Source organism: Balaenoptera acutorostrata, chromosome 1 (genome assembly GCF_949987535.1).
Source record: "Balaenoptera acutorostrata chromosome 1, mBalAcu1.1, whole genome shotgun sequence".
Classification (NCBI taxonomy): domain Eukaryota; kingdom Metazoa; phylum Chordata; class Mammalia; order Artiodactyla; family Balaenopteridae; genus Balaenoptera; species Balaenoptera acutorostrata.
In genome coordinates, this window is record NC_080064.1 from 74,229,970 (window position 1) to 74,253,437 (window position 23,468).

Genomic DNA, 23,468 nt, shown 5'->3' on the forward strand with positions numbered 1-23,468 from the left:
ATCTATTATATTATACAGTCTGAGACAACTGCTTAAGAAGACCATCAGGATAAAAATGATGCAGATACCAGTCATAGAGATTGAGTTACAAATGTGCCCTGGGAACTATATGCACCAGAGAAGCTTTTCTTTCTCAGCTTCCCAGTCCATTTATCTGGCTCCTCACAGACCAGAATCCACTAATTAGAGGAGATGGACTAAGGGACCTTAAACCAGAACCACATCCAAAACTCAAATGAGACAGATAAATTATAGTCATAGAAAGAAAGGAAAGGAAAGGAGAGGAAAGGAGAGGAGAGGGGAGGGAAGCGGAGGGGAGGGGAGGGGAGGGGAGGGGAAAGGGTAGCCCTCTTATTTACCCTCTAGAATGACATCCTGCAGATTTTCCATAATATAGAGAAGAAATGCTCTTTGCCAAAAATTAAACATTCATCTAGTTTTCCTATGAGAAACTGCAAATCTCAACCATGAAAGCAAGACTAATAAATAGGTAGCATAAATCTAATAATTAAATATTTTTATATTTGTATAACTGATTTTTATAACTCATGGTAAAACTCATTTTTTAAGGATCAGTTTAAATCAAAATTAAATCAAACTATACAGAAGACTTTCCAATAAAGCAAGAGGTGTCTTGGTATTTGGAAAAGGAAAACTGAATGAGAATTATAGTTTATTATATTATTATAACATATAATACTATATATTAATAATCATTTATAATTAATAATAGATTATGTTATCTTTATATATTACAAATAAATAAGCATTTATTTAAACCCCAAAACTCTAATCTGGCAGTGAGGAAAATGGAAATGTCTAATATGATGGAAATTTAGCTATGTTATAATCAAATTAGTTGCTTAGAATTTCAAAACAATCACTGAGGCTAGGATATAAAATTGAGTCTAATTCATTCATTAGCACATGTTAAAAGTACCTAACTGACTCCAAACCTAAGATCGACCTTCCCACTGATTTAGTCTGGACAAGAAGGATCTGGGCCGTCCTTTCTCTTGTGGGCCCTGGGAAACAGAGAGGAGCCCGTGCTCTAGCTTCAGCCGCCTGCAGACATCACAGTGAATCTGAGTTAGTCCACCGTGGGCAGCCCCAGAAGGCTTTAAATGATGTGGAAAATGTGTACAGATTGTACGACTTACTTAAGGCAAATTCTCAAGGGATTACTAATGAAAGAAAATTAGACTCAAACGCTCAAAAGATTTTTAAAAATCAAATACCCATTACGTTGATCTGATAGTTGACTTTAAAAGACTACTGCTTAAGGAAGCAAACCAACCTAAAATGCTCATGCAATTACTACAAACTAATTTTACTCCTCTATTCAAAAAAGTCTGAGGCCTAATTCAACTTTTGCTAGGTGAGAATTTTCTAAACCCCAACAATTTTGTTTTCACTTTCTCTCCATAGAAACTTAACTGATCGTTTAAAAAACACTCCAGAAAAAATATTTTGGTCTGAAGAAAAAAATTACACTTCTCTGCAAGAGAGGCGGAAGTGGTAATTCCAACTATTTTATCTGTACCTGAAACTGTTCGAGCTGAAATGGGCATTTGGAGCCACATTCCATGTCATAAATTTAGGACTTCCAACACCTACTCTTCTGTGTGTTGGAACAAATGCAAAATTGATTTTGGAGGAGATTTAAACCTGTCTAAGATCATTACTTTAGCCCATTTGCTGCAGAGGAGCTGTGGCCTTCTATTTAGGTATATACATTTGGTAAAGTCCTATTACTCGGTCCAGCTGACTCTCAAATCATGGAATTCTTTACTTGACTGAAAAGAAATAATAGCAGGTAATTCTCAGGGAAGAAAACCTCAAACGGATTGCTCCTTAACATCTCAGCTAAGAATAATATGTATGAAGGAATTCCTAAAAGGTATGCAGAACTTTCTTTGAGACACTGTAACATCCATTCCTAGATTAAGCCAGATCATCAGAGAGCTACATACCTGGACCACACTACACTGCTGGTCACAGCCACCCTATAACAGAAGAATAGTTATCATTTATTGAGCACAGACTATAATCTTCACCTATATCACAATGCTCTCAAGGCAGATATTATTCTCATGTTAGAGAAGAAAATAATCAGATCTTTGGAGGTTACTTCCCCCAAAGACAAAGATCCACATCATGGGCCCATTGAAGGACATTATAAAAAATAGCCCAAGGAATCCTACTGAATTCCACTGTAAGGATGTTGAAGACATTTTGCATTACACTATACTGAATCCACTTTAAAAGAAACTGTAGCATAAATTTCACTTTGGATTCTACATAGGAACAACTTTGTTCCTCTTAGGCAATTGGTTTGTTTTTCTCTTTGATTAGCTTTTCAATTAATCATTAAACTTTTTGTATGTCCCTCTTTGCCTGGAAGTTAGAAAGCTTGAATTAAATGTGTGCCCAGCTCTCAGTGCTTTGCGACCACCTAGAGGGGTGGGATAAGGAGGGTGGGAGGGAGATGCAAGAGGGAGGGGATATGGGGATATACGTATGCATACAGCTGATTCATGTTGTTATACAGCAGAAACTAACACAACACTGTAAAGCAATTATACTCCAATAAAGATGTTAAAAAAAAAAAAAGCGTGTCCAGCTCTAATAGACATGCAGGATTTCGTAACATGGATTTTGTGAGCTAATGTCTCCCCTAGCTCACTTCATCTTATTTTTTCCCTCACTGATATTCTAAGATTTTTTTATCATCTCATCTTGCATGTTCATTCTATTACAAACTAGGTAACTTCAAATGGTATTACCAAAATCTTATAAAAATTCTACAAGGTGTACATTTTACTATATACAAATTATACTTCAATGAAGTACTGGGGAAAAATACAAAATAAAAGCCATTTACAATAATCAAAATCAAAAGACAGTAATGTAAATTTTTCTTGTACTATCTTTTAGTCAATTCTTGGTAAAACATTCTAAATTACTTCATCCTTGCATAAGTTATAACTGAATTAATATTTCTATTATAATTTGTAACTTAAAATATAGTTATAAGTCTGTATAAGACATTTGTTAAAGTTAGGGTGGAGATAATTTTGAGGGATTTCATTTTGTGAAGATTACATTATGGACTTCTATTGGTCTATTTATCGTATTTTTTCCTAAGAGATTAGCATACATATCAATGAATTGATGTGGAGGAAAAAAGCATCTTTTTGTGAAATAAAAATACTAGCAGAGAAAGAGGAAAATGTGCACATGTAACAACTTATTTAAACCAATGCCAAGTGTGAGATGAATATGCCCATGCCTCTGGCTTCACTTTTCTCCTTGCCTTGGTCGTCTTAGTAGTGCTTCTCAAACTTTTGGTGCTGGAACTCTTTATGTTCTTTCAGTTTTGTTGAGCTTTGTTTTTGTGGGTCATATCTATCAATATTCACCTTATTAGAAAGTAAAACTGATAAATGTTTAAAATACTGATTCATTCATTTTAAAATAACAATAATAAAACCATTACATGTTAACAAAAACATACTGTATTAAAAAATAACCATAGTTTTTTTAAAAAGGAGTGAGTAACAATGTTTTGTACTTTTTCAAATTCCTCTAATATCTTTCTTCAAGAAAATAGATTCTCATACCTGTTTCTGCATTCATTTTGATAAGTTCTTCTGGTTGAAATATATGGAAAAACTTGGCCTCACAGAGATATGTAGTTGGAAAAAGGAGTATTTTAATACCCTTCTCAGGTTATTATAGATATTTGAATTTGATACAACACCAAACTCAACAAGCGGTAGTTTCTTAGTACCACATGAGGCCAGTAATATTCTAACAACCAAACCAAATAAAGGAAGCACAACAAAAAGGAAACTACAACCAATATCTCTCCTGAAATTAATAGCAAAAAATATTTAACATTGTTGGCAAATTGAATACTACAATAAGCATGTATATGTATGTGTGTTTGTATGTGTGTATGTATGTGTGTGTCATGTATACATGACCAAATGGGATTTATTCCATGTATGCAAGGCTGATTCAATATTTAAAAAATTAATCAATACAGTCCACCATATCAATAGGCTAAGGGAAAAATCACATGTCCATATCAATTGTTGCATAAAAAGCATTTGATGTAATTTGATATCCATTCAGGATAAAAAGTCTCAGTACACTAGGAACAGAGGGGGGAAATGCCTCAACCTAATAAAGAACATCTACAAAAAAACATACAGCTAACATCATACTTAATTGTAAAAGACAGAATAATTTTTCTCTAATATTGGGAAGAAGGCAAGGATGTCCACTCTCACCATTCTTATTTAGCACAATACTAGAAGTTCTAGCCATTGCAACAAGGCAAGAAAAATAAATTAAAGGCATAGAGATTGAAAAGAAATTGTTTCAGTTTGCAAATGACATGATTGCCTACATTAAAAAAAATCAAAGGATATACAGTCCTAGATCCAAAATGTAGAGTCCAGTAAGGTTTCAGGATACAAGACCAACACAAAAACCAATTGCATTTCTATATATTGACAGCAAAGAAATGGAAACAAAAATTTTTAATGCAGTATCATTTACGGTTGCTCCAAAGAATATGAAATACTTAAGTATAAATCTAACAAAACATGTGCAAGATATGTGTAATTAAAATTATGGTATTTTGATAAAAGAAATCAAGGAAGACGTAAATACCTGGAGACACATATCATGTTCACAGATTGGAAGAATCAGTGTAGTAAAGATGTTAATTCTGGACTTCCCTGGCAGTGAAGTGGTTAAGAATCTGCCTGGCAATGCAGGGGACACAGGTTCAAGTCCTGGTCTGGGAAGACCCCACATGCCATGGAGCAACTAAGCCCATGGGCCACAACTACCATGCCCACGTGCCACAACTACTGAAGCCTGTGTGCCTAGAGCCCGCGCTCCACAACAAGAGAAGCCACCACAATAAGAAGCCCTAGCACCGCAACGAAGAGTAGCCCCCACTTGCCGCAACTAGAGGAAGCCAACGCACAGCAACAAAGATCCAATGCAGCCAAAAATTAATTAATTAATTAATTAATTAATTTTTTTAAATGTTAATTATCCCTAAATTAATGTACAGGTTTAACATAATTCCTATTAACATATTAGTTAAATTATAGCAACAAAATTCTACATTAAACAGATTAAAAAATGGATCTTCCAAAAAGAAAAAGTTAATCAAAATTAAGTATAATTTGTTAAATAATTATATCAGGCATCATAATTGCAAAGTCTCAAAAATAATCTCATGGACTTCAAAGAATAAAGAGGAAAATAATAAACAACAACTTGAAACAATTCTATCAATACATTTTTAAACTGCTAAAAATAGTGCTACACAGGCAATAAAAGCAAAACTAGACAAATGGGACTACATTAAACAAAATTTTTGTGTACATCAAAGAACACACTCAATAGAGTGAAAAGGCAACCTATGGAGTGGGAGAAAATCATTTATCTGATATAAAGAACTCCAACAACTCACCAACAAAAAATCAAATAACCAGATTTAAAAATGGGAAAAGGATTGCATAGACATTTCTCCAAAGATGATATAACAACAATCCCATTTCTGGCTATATATCAAAAAGAACTGAAAGCACGGTCTTGGAGAGATATTTGCACACCTATGTTCATAACGGCACTATACTCAATAGCAAAGATGTGGAAGCAACCCAAATATACATCAACAGATGAATGGATAAACAAAATGTGGTGTATATACAATGGAATATTACTTGGCTTTAAAAAGGAAGGAAATCCTGTCATAGGCTACAACATGGATAAAACCTTAGGGCATTTTATTAAGTGAAATGAACCAGTCACAAAAAGACAAATACTGTATGATTCCATTTATATTAAGGTATCTAAACTACTAAAACTAATAGAAACAGAAAGTAGAATGGTGGTTACCAGAGACCTGGGGGAAGGGGAAAGGGGAGTTGTTGTTTAATGGGTATAAAATTTCAGATTTGCAAAATGAGAAAGATCTAGAGATCTATTTCACAACAATGTGAATATATTTAGCAACAATGTGAATATATTTAACACTACTGAACTATACACTTAAAAATGGTTAACATGGTAAATTTTATGTTATGTGTTTTTATCACAATAAAAAATACAAAACATTAACTGAAAGAAAAAATTGTTGCATTTGTGGAATGCCTACAAAATATCAGAAATCACCCAAATAATTACATAAATCACAGTATTTTTACACTACTCTGGACTTTTTTCTTCCAGAAAACATGAATATCACTTGCATATTACCATAATATGTATAGTTATACCAAGGGGAGAAAAACTCTTGGATTACCATTAGGTAATTTTACTTGGAGATCTAAATATCTATTCACAGGTACTGCTGAGTGTATTTGTTGAATTTTGTTCTCAGTAGAAGCTATACTTTAGGACCTTCACTTCATCCTATATTTATTATTCTGGTTCCTTATGAATTCAAAAACAAAATTCACAGATACGCTTTCAAGCACATTATGGAAGTAAATAGGCCATACTATAACTAATGAAAAATACATTTAACTTTTAATTCCTTAGTCAAGGATGAAAACAGCTCTCCACACATACCCAAGATACATTTTTAAAAAAGGAAATGCCTCCTATTCCAAAATGACAACCTCCTAACATATGTAGCAGCAAACTTTTCTTTCTGCCAGAAATGCCCATTCGGCACTGACTTCTGACAAGTGAAAAAGTTTTCCACATATGTATAGTCCACTTGATTTTAAGAAGCACTGATCCCTCCCTTTAAAACTTTCCTTAATATTAAAATGTCTGTTTTCCTTTAATTTTTGCAGCAAGTTCCAGAAATAACTTGTTTACATTTTCCAAAAATAATGGATTGAAGTATGTGTGTGTTGACTAAGGGTGAAACTGACATGGACTAAAAGCAGACATCAGAGATTAGGAAAAAGTCTTCAATGGATCTGACGAGTTATTTTTTTTTCTCAAATACTGTAAAAGTAGTAAAACCATTAAAACTATCTAATAAATGAATGAAGGTCATCCCCTTTTTTACATATAACCGCAAATAGTAGCACCTATTGTCAAAATTAGTATAAAAGGGGCAGCTGTAGACCAATTTCTAATCCTACGATGATTCGGCATGCGTTTTGCCTGTTTTTTTTTTTCCCTCTGCCTAGCTCGATTTCTCACATCATTAAAACGGAGGAAGTAATATCTGCCAATCTTTAGGATTCTAGATTGAGAGATGCTAAGTAATTAAATACAATATTATCGTCTTGGATGTGATCAAACCTACAGCTAAATGAAAACGTCTGCATCTGGTTTCATGTGAACTAAGCTGATTGTAGAAAGTGTTCAATTTCTATCTTTCCTCTCCATAGAGTAGCTAGCACATATTTGTTTGGGTAACTGCAGACAGACCGATTCTAAATATAAACTGAGACGTGTGCTAAAATTATTGTCCTGATTTTTCAGCAATCACTATGAATGTCACACATGATTACAGATTTTATTTATTAAATACTTGGAAAAAATATATTTTAAATAATAGCAATGACAAAATTACACATGAAAAATCTTCCCATCAAATGCAATGATGCAAATTAAATCCACAGTTCCTAACTTTTCCTACCAATACACCACACATACAACCATTCATATCACAAAGCCAGTCAAACATAGTACTAGAATCACATCAATTAGATTTTACACAAATTTTAAGTGGGCTCTCTTCTCTTGCAAAAGAAAGACAGTACTACCTTAAATGAGAAGTATACCTAAGCAGCCCTAAAATTCTAATCCAGCAAAGAGCATAGAAATAATCTTGAAGCTGCTGCCTGGATTACTCCTGATCCATCTTCCAAATCTACAAATGCTCAATTTACTGTAAAAAGTCAACTTCACTGCAAATAAGCTCACAGAGGAGGGAGGAGAATTTTTATAAAAACAAGCTACTGCCGCCTTGCTGAATTAGATGTGTCACCAGTTCAGACTTTGCAAAGTAGTGGGTAAAAGAGATAGAAATGTTCAAAATAATCTTTTATCAAACATAATGTTCCATTTCACATAGCTACACAGAACAAAAATAACACAGAAGTTTGGAAGCTCAGGTGCCATGACACAATTTAGAAAAACCAAACAATGTGGACAGTTCAGCATGCCCAGTGGACCAAAAATATCATCAATTTCAAAAGGAAGGAGTAATCAGCCCCAGGGGAGACGCAGTGACCACTTGACCACCTACCTCTAAACCTTCAAAGAAGTCAAAGAAACACAGGCCAACTAGTTGCTTACAAGTAAGAAGTGAAAGAAAAAAGAGAAAATTGGATTTATCACTCAACTCCCACAGCCTCAACAATCCCAACACCTTGGCTTTGTCAACTATCGTGTGTACCATGGGTGGGAATGTGTTAGGTAAATGTCAAATGGGAACTAACGAAATAAGGGTAGTGGAGAATAAATAATAATAATAAATAATCTAAGTTTTTAGCTTTAACTTAACCCTAGGGAAAACTGTTGACTAAGCCCAGTTGAACTTTGACAAATAATACCTGGGAGGAATGGAAATAGATTTACCACCTTCTAATAGCTTAAGCAAACTGTTTTAAATAGTAGGTCCCAACTAAGCACACGACAAATTCTGCCCAGAATATTACTCAGCTTACCTCAGTGCCCAACTTCCACCAGAAATCATCTGTCAGGTCCTAAAAAGACGGGCCCTATTTTTGGTTTGTAAAGTGATGCTTCAGTTTTCATTGTTTCCTTTCACATCTTCCCAAACTGATGATATATTCCAAGTACCTGCCTCTCTGCTACCTACTTGTGCCCTCGAGGCACTTTCGTATCCCTAACTCCCCTTCCACTGGTTCTCAGAGACACTTCACGGCCTCCCTGCCTTAGTGGCTCCCTGGCCTCAAATTCCAAGGAGAATGGGGGCGGGATCCAGAGGAAACCCAGGTGAGAGCCTGGGGGAGCAAGGCAGAGGCCTGGCCAATGCACCTGTCCAAGGAGGTGGTGTCATGTAACCCTACAACTGGTGGGGCACTGAGGCACACTGTCTCTCCTCAATGAGGGGAATTTCCTCTGGTCGAGGAATACTGGGAACGAGGGGAGAGGGGGAGCACCCGAATGCCGGCAGGGGATATTGGAAACCTTAGGCGACTCCCCAGCGGCTGCTGTTCTCAAAGGCCATCTCTGGCAATGTGCACGGGGAAGAGGGCGAGAGTCTTCAATGTCTACCAGACACTCTTGCACCTTGTAACCTGGGCTTCTGCTGACAACTGAAGGAGGTCTGGAATTCCTGCGCTCACCTATGTGGATTCTCCAAATTAGAACGCGAGAGCGAGTTCATAAGCCTTGCACTGCCGGGATACTGAAGCTGAAACCTGGGAACCTGATACAGGAGGGTGGAAGAAGTTTGAAAGAGACAGATATTGTGTGGAGGATAGGGGTGGATTCCTGAGGGAAGGGCACGGTAAAGGAGAGAGTTGACGTCCACAAATACAACACCAGGACCAGAAAGTAGTCTATCACACAAGCCCCTTCTCTGGCTACAAACTCTTGCTCACTCTCACCAAACCTGTCCTCCATTATTTACATCTTCTCTCTTCAGTGGCCCCAACTGCCTGCCTTTCTCCCAGTATCCACGACTTAACTAACCTTTCTAATCAAAAGACAAGTTTGCCTGAAATAGTATAATCTGAGGAGCCACAGACAGGAGTGTTATTCATTATTAATATGCAAATATCCTATACTTAATATGCTAATGCTCCAAAGAGAACATACAGAATCCAGTAGAGTTTTAAAACTTGCATAAAATTTAGTCAAAGTAAGCATCACAAAAAAAAATCTGTGACTATGTGTGGTAATGGATGTTAACTAGACTTAACTGTGGTGATCATTTTGCAATATATACAAATATTAAATCATTACATTATATACCCAAAACTAATAAAATGTCATATACCAATTATACCTCAATTTTTTTAAAAAAAGTCAAACAAGAACTCAGAACCTTTTAACCCAGAACTTTTATTCTGAGACTCTATCCTAAGGAGCTAATTTCTAAAATTCAGAAAAGAGCTTATGAACAAAGATGTTCATCACAGTGTTATTTATTATCATCAAAAATACAGTGACTATGTATTTGTATAACAGATTCACTTTGCTGTATACCTGAAACTAACACAACATTGCAAATCAATTACACTGCAATAAAAATGTTTTTAAAAATACAGTGACAATGAGGAGTGATCAGAAATTTATGGCACATCTACCTCATGGAAAATTATGTAGGCATTTTAAATGTTCACTGCCAAATTGTAATTAAGTGAAAATTACTGTTACAAAATTTAAAGTAAAAATGTATAAAAAGTAATATACAGGGGCTTCCCTGGTGGCGCAGTGGTTGAGAGTCTGCCTGCCAATGCAGGGGACACGGGTTCGAGCCCTGGTCCGGGAAGATCCCACATGCCGCGGGAGCAACTGGGCCCGTGAGCCACGATTACTGAGCCTGCGCGTCTGGAGCCTGTGCTCCGCAACAAGAGAGGCCGCGATAGTGACAGGCCCGCGCACCGCGATGAAGAGTGGCCCCCACTCACCGCAACTGGAGAAAGCCCTCACACAGAAACGAAGACCCAACACAGCCAAAAATAAACATAATAAATAAATAATAAATAAAAATTAAAAAAAAAAAAAAGTAATATACACAGCATGATTACAACTATGCGCGGAAAAAAGAGTGGAAGGAAACACATCAGTATGTTAATAGTGGTTGTCTTTAGTTAGTAAGATTACGGTGATTTTTTTTTTATATATTCTTAGTTTCCAAATTGTTTGTAATACTATAATGAAAGGGGAAAAGCTTTTAAAAAGGCAAACCTCCTTGGAAGAGGAAAAATCTTACTTGCATAGAAAACTTTCTGGGTTTAGTGCTTTTAATATCAGTACCCAGGAAACATAACATTTTCTCAAACGGCACTTGGAACAAGGAATATGGAGAATGTGAGCAAGACAAGCCAAAGAGAAACTTGGCTTGCTCAGCGACCTACACTAGTTCCCTATGATTACCCAATAAGGAGCAGATTTCACTGCCTGATATACAAGGTTCTTCATAATTTGTCACCATGCATCCCAACAGTACATGACCACTTCTCTGCTGAACTTCTTCATCTGGCTTTCTCTTTCCTACTAAAAGCCTTCCCATGTCTCACAGAGTGATTTAATACACTTCCATCCATGAAGACTTTCCTGATCCTCTTATGACCCTAGCCATTACTATTTCTCCGTCTTCTTAAGGTGTTCATATGGCACTTAAGTCTGTACTACATTTTTCCGGTATTAAGCCAATTCTATTTGGTTAATTGCTCGTATGTAGGTAAATATTTTCCCAGCTAGACTTTTAGTTTCCCCAGCTAGACTTTTAGAATTTAGATGGTCTGCAGATAGTAGTCATTCGACAACACACACACACACACACACACACACACACACACACACACACACACACAAAGAAGGGAAGAGAGAGAGAGAATACAGTTCTAAAGCCAAGTTGGTATTATATTCATACTCAGTGATGTTATCTAAATAAAGTGTGTTGCATCTGTTTTAAAATGTTCCTACTGACCCTCCAACACTAGAACATGCACTTTCTTTTTTTTTTAAATAGCAGTGGAATTGTATTTTTGCTTATTCATTCATACCAATTCTGCTGTCTCCTTTGGGATTAAACAGATTGGACCACAAGAGCCCTCACTGAGGTCAGGGCATGGTCTATAGCCATATAAAGAAAAAAAAGAAATGACCTCCTAGAAACCAAACTTAAGACTCATCTCAAGACTCTACTTCTCTTAACAGCCTTGTCTGAACAACAAATGTAAATTTGTGCCTCCATTTTATCCCTTTAGTCTATCAATATCCTCATCAACTCAAAAAAGAATTCTCCAATGCAAATGGTTAAATACTTTAGGAATGATGGACTAAGATGACTATGTTCCTATCTGCCCTCATATACTAGCCCAGTACTTGGAGATAATGAGCATTCGTACTATAGCAAACTGCTTCCTGAAACATCAAGAGTTGCATATCTTAAGAGAAAATATATAAATCATAAATGAAAGCAAATCAAATGGCCAAGCAAGGAACAAAGAAAAACCTAGCATCCATTGTTGTTATAGAAAGAGCATACAAGGTCAATATAGCTGTTGACTCTGAAGGGCAGGGTAAAAACAAATCAATACAGTTTCCCACTGTACAGAGCTACACTTTGCTACAACACATGTTTTGTGTAAGAGTCAATGCTTGTCCAGATTCCACCACTAGCTAGCTGTGTAATCTTGAACCTTCTCTGTATTTCAGTTCCTTCGTCTGTAAAATGGAGCTATCACCTACTATGCCAAAGCACAAAGCATTCACCACCTATCACTGCCAAAAATGTGTTGAACAGCTCCTGTTATGACCTAGCTCTCCTATGCAGTGAGGTCCAGATACTACTTTTTGGCATATGCTTTCTAAGAAAATAGTATGTTTTTTCAAATAATTCAAAGAATGCTCCTACTTTTATACTAAAAGAATGATAATTCCATACACAGGAAGTTTACAGGTTGTTGCTGTTGTTTGAGATTACTTCTATGAAAATTAATACTATGTTTAATATGTAATAAATCATATATATGTACATATAACTTGGACACACTTGGATACACAACTCCTTAATACAGTGGAAGGTTCGTGGGCTTTGGGATCAGGGAATCTTATATCCAAATACCTATGCTGTGACCTTGAGCACGTAATTTAACTTCCCCGCTCTTCACTTTGCACATTTGGTTCTGAGTTGTTGTCATGATTTAATGAAATTATTATATATATATATATATATATATATATATATATATATATATATATGTATATATATGTATATATAAAGTGCCTAGGCTCTGAAAGTATTATTTCCTACCTCCCTTAAATCTTTTCCTACTATGTCAAGACCAATCAAACCCACTCTGAATACAAGACAACTTGGATACAGCATCTTTCTCACACGTTAGCGGGGGATGCAACGCGATGCGAAGTTGAGCGAATGATGGCACGAATTGGGCATCCAACCGAGGAAGAAGTAGAGAAAATGACAGGTATAGAAAAGGGCCCTAGACTTCACTCGCCTGTGCGAAAAAGACACACTGAATACTGCACCGCACACTCACGGAGGTCTGTACCGTGATGTGGGAAAAGGACAGAATCACAGAATAAGCCAGCAGGGAGCCTCCTAGCTCCCCCCACCCGACCTCGCCCGCCGGGGTCGTTCATCTGGAACCCAGAAGCTGAGGAGAGGAAGGCAACTGACCTCGGCACCCCCCCACCCTCCCCCATTCTGCCCAAATCTCTCAGGGCGCGAATGGTGCTGAATCATTAGCACCAACAGCAGCAGCTCCCCGTGCCGCTGCTCCCGCGGGGGCCAGTGTCCCCGGAGCAGTGACCGTCCGGGCGGGGGCCGACACCTCGGGGGCGTGGGGACAGGGAAAGGGGGTCAGGGAGGATCGGGGCAGCAGGTACTCACCGGGGTAAGGAAAACCCAGCCCAGGTCCTCGCCTCCGGGCTGCGGGCGGTCCCTCCGCGGCTCCCGCGCGCCTCGGCTTCCCACCGCGGCAGCCCCGGGCCCGGCAGCCTGCGCTGAATGTCGGCTGCTCCCCTCCGCCCGCCCACCCACCCACCGCCCGCAGCAGCCACAGCTCTGGGCGCCGGCGCTCGACCCGGAGCAGCTGGAGCAGGGGGCGCAGCCAAAGGGGTGGTGGCTACCGACGGGCCAGACCATTCGCGGGCGGCGACCGGGGGTGCGCGACGTGCGCGGCGGAGCGGGAGCGAGGGCGCCGGGGCCGGCGACGGTTGGGAGGAACCAAGGACGAGGGGGCTCCTCAGCACCCCGCCCCGCGGCGGAATGGCTACGGGCGGGAGGGGCCAACCGAGGGGCGTCCGCTTTTCCCGACTGACGACTGGAGAAGGTGCTTTAGCTTTTCCGGCCCCCCTCCCGGTTTGCTTTGGTCCCGCTCTGGGTTCTTTTAGAAGCCGGCAAACAGAAGACCTAGCAACGCGGGCGCCTGGGCGGTGTCCCCTCCTAAGGAGATGTGAGAGGGCGCTGGCCCGGAGCCCTGCCTTCGTTCCCCCTGCTGCTCCAGCGCGGGCCCCCGGGGCGCCAGTCCTGCTGCAGAGCTCACCACTGATGTATTACCACCAGGCAGAGCGGGCCGTCTGGAGCCCTTGACGGGACTCTTCAGATCTTTTATCCAAGCATCTCTGTGGAGCAAAAAATAAAAGGGTATTTATCCAAGGCCAGCTTGAAAGTTAGAAAATAAAATCAAGTGGTTCCCCCATCCTGTAGGTGCTTTGTAGATACGGAGAAGTGAGCGACAGTTTGGAATCCGTTTTCCTTTCCTCCACAAAGGTTGAACCACAGCACCTGGAAAATATAGATTTAGGAAACCGTTTTAACATATAGATCTATACAAGATGATTAAAGAAGTGCACAACTATTTGAGGGTCATTGTTCACCATTTTACAGATTAGTGTCTTGGGAATGGGGAGGGAATCGTATCCTCATATGAAATGAACTTTATGTAACTGGAAAGAGACGCCCCACACGTGACATCCCTTAGACTTTAGTGAAAGCACTTTTGTGGTCCCTGCCCCTGACACAACCAGGCTGAAACAAGTTCATGTCAGACCATGGTGGAGATGGAGACAAGTGTATTGTTCTCCTTATAGAAAGAAAAAAAGAGAACAGAGTTGGCAACTACCTATAAAAATATGATTTAAGGGAGCCCAAAAAAAGGCCCACCAAATTCTTCTCAAACAATATGAAATTCCACAGGTAAAAGCCGTTTTCTCTGGATTAAGGTTTTTTTCTCTTTTGAGTAAATTAACAAGACTTTTTAACATAAATTGAGTACCAGCTATGGACCAAACACGGTGCATGAGGGATCTTAGTTCCCCAACCAGGGATCAACCTGTGGCCCCTGCAGTGGAAGCATGAGGTCTTAACCACTGGACCACCAGAGAAGACCCCATATTGCTGCTATTTTTAAAAAAGAGAAGCTGGCCTCAGAGTTTGTTGTGCTGGGTTCACATATCATAAAATAAGTGGCAGAACAGGCATTGCAGCCTGGAGTTTTTGACTAACTCCTTTCCACTAGAATGCCTCTGGGAAACACAGGCTAAGCCTTATCACACCCGATTGGCACTTGAACATGAGTTTGTTTATCCTTCCCTTGTGAAAACTAGGTTTCATAGTGGAGAAAGGAATACTTAAGTATCTAAGGTGGACATCACCCTGAGATTAGGAATAAGGATCAGAAAGAAGAAGCTGGACTTCATCCAGAACTAGACTGAAAACATCTATTTCAAAAACGCATGATTAGAGTCATGTGAAGGTGAGGAGGAATTCTTCATTATTTTTTTGTTAATCACTATATGGCACTTTGCACAACACTTAAACAGTTGTTACTCTATTACACTGTACGCTATTATTCTTCCAATCCCAGGAAGGAGCAAGAGATTTTTAATGGGCCTAATGTCATTATATACCTCCTTTATATACCTTACTAGAATTTAAAGAAGTTAACAGGGCATTAACAACTTTCATATCACCTTAAAGAAGCTTTCTGAGAAATAAGAAATTAAATTGTTAACCTTATGTTTTGCCATTGTTATGACGTTAACTTTTGTTATAGATGTTCGTACATCAGTACCAGCGCAACAGAAATCCCCAGAGCTCCACATTGCTGAGAAGCCTGGGCACTAGATCCCCAGTGAAGTCAGGCAGCTGTGACTCAGGGCCAGGATGGCCTCTGCCTCAGAAATGTGTGATTCTTCTCTCCATGCACAGATGTTTCACTTTCAAAGGAGACAACAAAGGAATAGAATTGGAGTAGACAAGATGCCTTTTGAATTAGAATTCTCTGTCTGATTGACAGGGATATAAGAAAGGAGGATAAGGTCTTTGGTGGGCCACCTGAGACCAAACTGGGATCTAGAACCTTATCATCTATAAACCCGATGGACTTGGCGACAACTCCAGCCATCTGTTCGTATACGTTGATGATCTTGGAGCATATGTTTCTGAATAAAGAAGGATGGAGAAATTTTGTGCCAGAGGCCTTGGGAAACTGTCGAAAGAAATGGAGGGAGTGATGTTGTGCCTGCATTCCCTGCTCTCCCACAGAGTCTTTGAAGGGTTTTAAGCCCCTTGGGGAAAGAACTTAGGGCCAGAGAATGAGGAATCATTTTTGCAAATGACTGTGGGATTTCAGATTTAAGAAGTATTACTTTGGGCTCTGGTGACAAAGTATAGCACAGAACTGGAGAGAGGGTCATTCTCTCAACCCAGTCTGCCACAGACCTCTGTGTACCTTGTCACCAGTAAGGAAGGGCTCTACCCAGAGAAGGCATATTCTCATAACGGACACTAGTGCCCAATCCAGGGTCAAGATAACTTGATGAGGTGCACAGACCAGTAGAACAGGAGTGGAATTGTTCCTGAGCATCTGAGAGAAACAACTGAAGATTTCTAGTCCTAAATGGTGGAGCCCATGTAGAGGGAGGTGATTGATAAAACTTATTTAGGCAGTGATATTAAGGTGAATTCATTTGTATTCACAAACCAGAATCACATGGGGATGTTCAAATGATATTACACTTAAAATTATATTAATAAGAAGAGAGCTAGAGAGAAAGAAAATACTTAATGCCTTTGATAAAAGTACAGTGTGAGCCACACCATGTTGAAACTTGATTCAAGAATATTAAGTACCTACTATGTGTTGGCCCCATACTAAGGTGTATGGTGACATTAACCTCCCAAGCTACTCTTGCTGAGGAGAGTATTTACTAGCGTTATTGAGGCAGGAGATAAATGGATTCCAGTTGTGTAATTTACAACTAGCCTCCTATTTATACTTCGGATAGAAATAACAACAGGAACAGGATGAATAGCTGGACTTTGTCTCCTGTGAACACTTTAAGATAACAGTAATGGCAGAGGCAGAGAGGGGCTAAGCCCTGCTTGGGTAAAAGATAAGGAAGTCACATCTTTCTCATTGTTGGGGTCAGGGAGACCTCCCAAATCACACAGGCACGGAAAGTTTCCTCAGGAGAGGGGGCACCAGACCATAATAAGTTTTGCTAACTTCCCAGAGACCCTCAAGTTGAAATCCATCTTGGCTAAAGGATGCGCGTGCACATATGGAGGGCCCTGAGACAAACCAGGTACAGGGTCAAAGCAAGACAATTGGCCAGAGGAAAACAAAGACCCAGAAGACTGCCCCCTTATAAATGATCTAAACTTCCCAAAGGTGCAACTCTTACTGAGCCCACCCATGTGTCTATCCGCACGTATTCCTCTCTTAAAAAACACTTTACCTGCTTGGCTATTTTCCGTCTCTTTGTTGAAATTCTTTCCCAAAGGGGCCAAGACCTAAAGCAGTGCCGCCATCCAGGTTCAATCCCTGGTCGGGGAACCGAGATGCCACTTCAAGTCCCCACAGCCGCGGCCACCCTACAGCTCCCCTGAGATCATTATTTCTGTTTATTTGCTTTTAGCTAACACTTTTTAAATCATTATTATTTTTAAAGTAAGTACTATTATCCTATGAAGCACTATTTTCATCCTAATTTTTTAGATGAAGATACTTAAAGATTAATTTGTCAAAGGTAACACAGCTGGAAAAAAGCAAAGCCAGGTTTCAAACTCAAACCAATACATGACGTTACTGTCTACATACTTTTACTGCCTCCTGCTACACAGAAAGCAAGTTTCACATCGTATGTTTGTCTACAATGGGAAATCTATTTTTTTTAATCGATTTTCAACTCTCATACTTAAAAGGAAATGAATCATTTCTCACAAAGAGGATTTAAATGAGAGTCCTCCCAGTGGAAACACTGAGTACCCTTTTCTATGGACTGTTTCAGTGGAACATTGGGTAACCATTAGGCTTCCGTGCTCGGAATAGAAACCCTGAAACAAGAAGTGATCATTGCAGCATAGACTTAGCCAGTGATTTCTACACTTTTGCTACAGATTCTGATTGCAGGAACTCCTGGGTGAGACCCTGGAATCTCTACTTTTATGAAGCACCATAGGTGATTCTAATGCACAACCAAGTTTGACCAGTCCATACAAACAAGAACAGCTTGGGGCTCACAAAAACATCCAGTCTCCTAGACTCGCCCCTTAACCCCACCAATTATTGAGAAGGAAATGGGAGACTAGTATTTAAAACCTATTATATATAATTTCACATTTATTGTACTGAAGTGTATTTATTAAATTGTTTAGAGTCTTTTTCAGTATTGTTTTGATCATTCTGAAAATTCTTCAAAAAGCCTTAAGTTAAAGATTATGCTCACTCACAATTACTATTATATGTAGATACCTGGAACTTAAGACTCTTTTCAATTATTATATGGTATTTTACGTGTGAGAAAAAAAGAGTCCAATTAGCACAGTGTAAATTTATGTATTACTTTTTGGAGAATTGACATGTCTGTAACAATAAGTCATTCAATCCAAGATGATAATGGACTTTTCCATTTGCTTATATTTTGTCATGCATTTCCCAAGAATGTTTTCATAGTGTTGTTCATATATGTTCTGCACCTACTAAACTTACACCAAATTATTTTCTAGCATTTGTCCTTTGAGTTAAATATTCTTCCCATTTCCTTTTTTAGGTACTTTTGCCTGTACAGAGCTAGACTGGTTACTTCTGTAATTTATTTTGTATTCAACACACCAGATTCTCTTATAACTTGCTTTTTCATGAGAGTCTTTTGGGTTTTCTAAAAAAACAGTTATCTTATCAGCATCAGGGAATTTATCTCCTTTTCCATTATTTATACTAGTTATTTTACTTATATTTGCTAGAATCACCAATACAAGTGATTACAGTGATGCCTGTCTGATTCCTGATTTTAAGTGAAAGATATATTTTTTGCCGGTTAAGATAATGTTTATTTGTGGGCTTCTCTTTATTATAAGTAATTTCCTTCTATTCCTATTTTGCTTCAAGTTTCCCTTGGCATTAGTTGCTTGACCTTTGTCTGATGTCTTTTGACCACCTATTGATGATGGTTGGGATTTTTTCCCTTTAATTTTTAATGTAATCAATATGTAGGTAGACTTCCCGGAATAGAACTGCCCTTTCATTCCTCTAATAAAGACTGTTTTGTCATAGTGTATCACTCACTTGATTCACTCCTCTATTATGTTCTCTAGTATATTATTTAAACATTTGGCATTTATAGTCATAGATGAAATGGCCTGCACATTTTTTGTTGTTGTTGTTGCATTCCTTCTTTGGCATCAGTAATGGAGGTGCTCTGGTCTCATAAAACTAACTGGAGAATTTTCAATACTTTTCTAAGACCCACAATAGTTTAAATAATATTAGAATTATCTATTCTTTAATGGTTAGATTAAAAATTCACCTGTGAATCCATCTGCCTGCTGCCTTCTTTGATAGGAGATCATTTATCACTTTTCCAATCTTTTCTATAATAATTGGTCTATTCAAGTTTTCACATCTATCTCATTTGTGATCATGTATATTTTCCTAGGAAAGTATTCATTTCTTCTAGGTTTGTTTTCTTTTAATACTGCTTTAGAGTCACTGTATTTACTTGGAATTCTTTTAAGTTCTTTCTACTTTCACATTATTAATCTTGTCTAATTTTTATTGCATTCTCTTCTCCTCATCAGGCTCACATTGTATTTATCTATTTTATTGGTCTTTTTAAAGAATCAATCTTTGAATTTATTATTCTTTTCTGCTATTTCATCTATTTTAATAATTTCAGCTTTTATCAATATTAATTCTCTCATCAAAGTTTCTTTTGTTTTGCTTTTATTGACGTTCTTATCTGGATTCATTAAGATAAGTACTTAATTCTTTTATTTTTACATTTCTGCTTCCATACCTAAGGGTAACACATTTTCCTCTAAGTTCACTTTTGCTGTTCCCCATTATTTTAGTACAAATTGTTTGTTTTTCCATTGCTTCTACGGTATGAACATTTATGTCCCCTCCCAAATTCATATGTTAAAATCTTAACCCCCAAAGATAATGGTATTAGGAGGTGCAGCCTTTGGGAGGTGCTAAAGTTATGAGGGTGAATCCCTCATGAATGAGATTAGTGCCTTTATAAAAAGAGTTCTAGAAAGATCCTTAGTCCCTTCCACCATGTGAGGACACAGTGAGAAAGTGCCTGCTATGAACAAGGAAAAAAACCCTCACCAGAAGTGATATTGGACTTCCAGCTTTCAGAACTGTGAGAAATAAATTTTTGTTGTTTATAAGCTACTCAATCGGTGATATTTTGTTATAACAGCCCAGAGAGACTAAAACAATTCTTTAATTTTCTCTTTCATACCAGGCTTATCTCATTGTGTGTTTCTTAATTTCCAATTAACGTTATTGGACTGTGATGAGAGAACATAACCTGTAAGCTCTCTACTTTGAATTTGTTAAGGTTTTCTTTTTGCCTAGCACATGATTCATTTTTGGAAATGTTCTGTGGAAACATGTTTTTATATAGACTATTCAAGACATAAAATGTTCTATATTAATATGTTAAATCAAGTTTATAAATTGCATTATTCATTTCCTCTATATCCTCTCTATAGCTTCTGCGGGGGGGAGTCTATTAAATTATTCAAATTCTTGGAAATATACTGAAAAATTCAGTACAATTGTATTTTTATCATGTTCTTTCATTTCTTTTTTTTTGTAGAAATAAAATGTCCCCTTGTAATCCTAAAAGTTTTGTTTGTATATTTAGTGTCTTGTTTTATTTGCTAAAAACAGTGCATTTAATCAATTTGTAATGTCTGTCCTTATCCTATTTGGTGCTTTTATCCTTCTATTCCACTTTGTCTGCCATTAATATTTCCTCTCCTGATGTTTTTCTATGCATTTCCAATGTTTTGTTTAGTTTTGGTTTTTATGGTTCTTTTATTTTCAAATCCCTTTTATTACTGTATTTTAAGTATGTATTTTGCAAAGAGCAAAATTCTGCTCTTTTTTAAAAAACTGTAACAGACTTTTGTAATAATAGAATTTGAGTCTATCACATTTTATTTAATGCTTTACATGTATCACATTGTTCTTTCCATCTTATTTTTTACTTACTTATCATACCACATTATGGTAAGTGGGATAAGGGGAAACCTTTACCTTTTTTATGCTTGCTTGTCTGATCAAGTTTTATTCATTCCTCTTTCCCCTTGTTTATTTGCAAGTTATACCATCTTTTAATTTTTTTTTCATAAATGGTTATCTCCCCTTCTCTTGTTCTCATAATCAGATAGTATTACTGGGCTATTATATGAGAGCAAGATATTAATTACTTTCCTTACCAAGATTCTATTATCCTCCTTTTACATTTCAATAAGGTTTAGAATACTTTCACTTTCTTCCTCTTTCAACATTCTTTCTCTTTCAACATTCTTTCTCTCCTACGCTCCAGTTCTATTTCTGTCTTTATCTTTTTCCATCTTGAGATTTCTATTCTGGCCTGTATCTTATTTGGTTAAAGCCTTTGCTTGTAGATTTGCCTCTGATGAAGTGCATAAGTTGTAAACTCTTTCTTGTATATCTTCAAATACCTTTCTTTCATGCTTGTCCAGGTATTGAATTCTTTGGTTCTGGTCCTATTCTGAGAGAAATCTACAGATACTAGTTCATTCTTGTTTCTAGCTCCATTGTTGCAAATAAGAAGTCTGTTGCTTTTTTTTTAGGTAATTTGTTCATGAGTGCTTGGAAACTTGTGAGATTTTCCCCTGTATCCTTAGCATTCATGGATTTTAGCAGACTTAGGTCTTAAAATAGGGAAATTTTTATACTGATTATTTCTACTTATTGCCTTATCTCCAATTGTTCTTTCTTCTCCCTTTGAAATTCCATAGGTGTTAGGTCCCTTGGACCTGACTTCCATTTCCTTTTGAGGTTCACTTCGCTTTGCCTTATGCTTTGAGATATTTCTTAGCACTTGATGTTTCAGACCACTTATTCAGTTTCAATAGAGACTATCCTCTCCCACAGTTCCTTTCCTGAATTTTTTTATTTTGGAAGCCACGTTTTCAATTCTAGGAAGAATTTTTTTATCCTAGTCTTGAATCTTAATTCAAAATGTCACCATCTCCTTCAACAGCACTCTATCAGTGGTGTGTCTGTTCTAATGACTGCTTTTCCCTCAGCTATTGGGTGGGTTATTTTTCTATGTCAACTCATTGGAGCTCAGATGCTAAATGAAAAGACTCTCACAGACCTTGAAAGATGAAGCTATCTCTAACTACAGGAGCCTGCCAGACCCTGCTGCTGGTCTTGAAGGAAACCCCCTCCCTGCACTCAGATCTCCCACAGCCTGAGGAACAGGGAGATCCAGTCTTCCTCCACAGCTTTGGCTTGGCCGTGTAAACGTAAGAAGATCTGGGCCAATGTTGTCTTCTGTCTGGAGAGTTACACATCTCTGACCTCCCAGCATTTCCAAACATCCACTGACGATGTTACCCTTCCCATAAGGGAAAAAGCATCAGACTAATTTCCCTCTGCTAGAACCTCAAAAGAGCCTGAGACCTAATGTCTCCCTAGCTTCCCATGGAAGCCAGCAACCATTAGGCTCTTGAAAGGCAGAGAGCTTAGAGCTGAGGATGAAAGGAAGAGGAGCTGAGTTCATGTCAACATACCACCAGCATCTCCCTTAAGCCTGTCTTTTGTTTTCTTTTTTAACACCTTTTTTGGAGTATAATTGCTTTACAATGGTGTGTTAGTTGCTGCTGTATAACAAAGTGAATCAGCTATATCTATACATATATCTCCATATCCCCTCCCTCTTGTGCCTCCCTCCCACCTTCCATATCCCACTCCTTTAGGTGGTCACAAAGCACCGAGCTGAACTGCTGTGCTATGCAGCTGCTTCCCACAAGCTATCTATTTTACATTTGGCAGTGTATATATGTCAATGCTACTCTCTCACTTCGTCCCAGCTTACCCTTCCCCCTCCCCATATCCTCAAGTCCATTCTCTACATTTGCGTCTTTATTCCTGTCCTGCCCATAGGTTCATCAGAACCTTTTTTTTTTTTTTAGATTCCATATATATGTGTTAGCATGTGGTATTTGTTTTTCTCTTTCTGACTTACTTCACTCTGTATGACAGACTCTAGGTCCATCCACCTAACTACAAATAACTCAATTTCTTTTCTCTTTATGGCTGAGTAATATTCCATTGTATATATGTGCCACATATTCTTTATCCATTCATCTATCGATGGACACTTAGGTTGATTTCATGTCCTGGCTATTGTAAATAGTGGTGTAATGAACATTGTGGTACATGTCTCTTTTTGAATTATAGTTTTCTCAGGGTATATGCCCAGTAGTGGGATTGCTGGGTGATATGGTAGTTCTATTTTTAGTT

At 38.0% G+C, this 23,468-nt stretch overlaps 1 protein-coding gene across 1 annotated transcript in view; it reads right to left on the minus strand.

Annotated features, from left to right (window-relative positions):
* Window positions 1-13,710, minus strand: part of TTLL7 (tubulin tyrosine ligase like 7) — a 153,955-nt gene extending 140,245 nt beyond the window's left edge. The window contains exon 1 of the mRNA XM_057553568.1: window positions 13,556-13,710. The gene's annotated coding sequence lies outside the window, so the exon portion shown is untranslated. The remainder of the gene's footprint in view (window positions 1-13,555) is intronic.
* Between the last annotated feature and the right edge of the window lie 9,758 nt (window positions 13,711-23,468).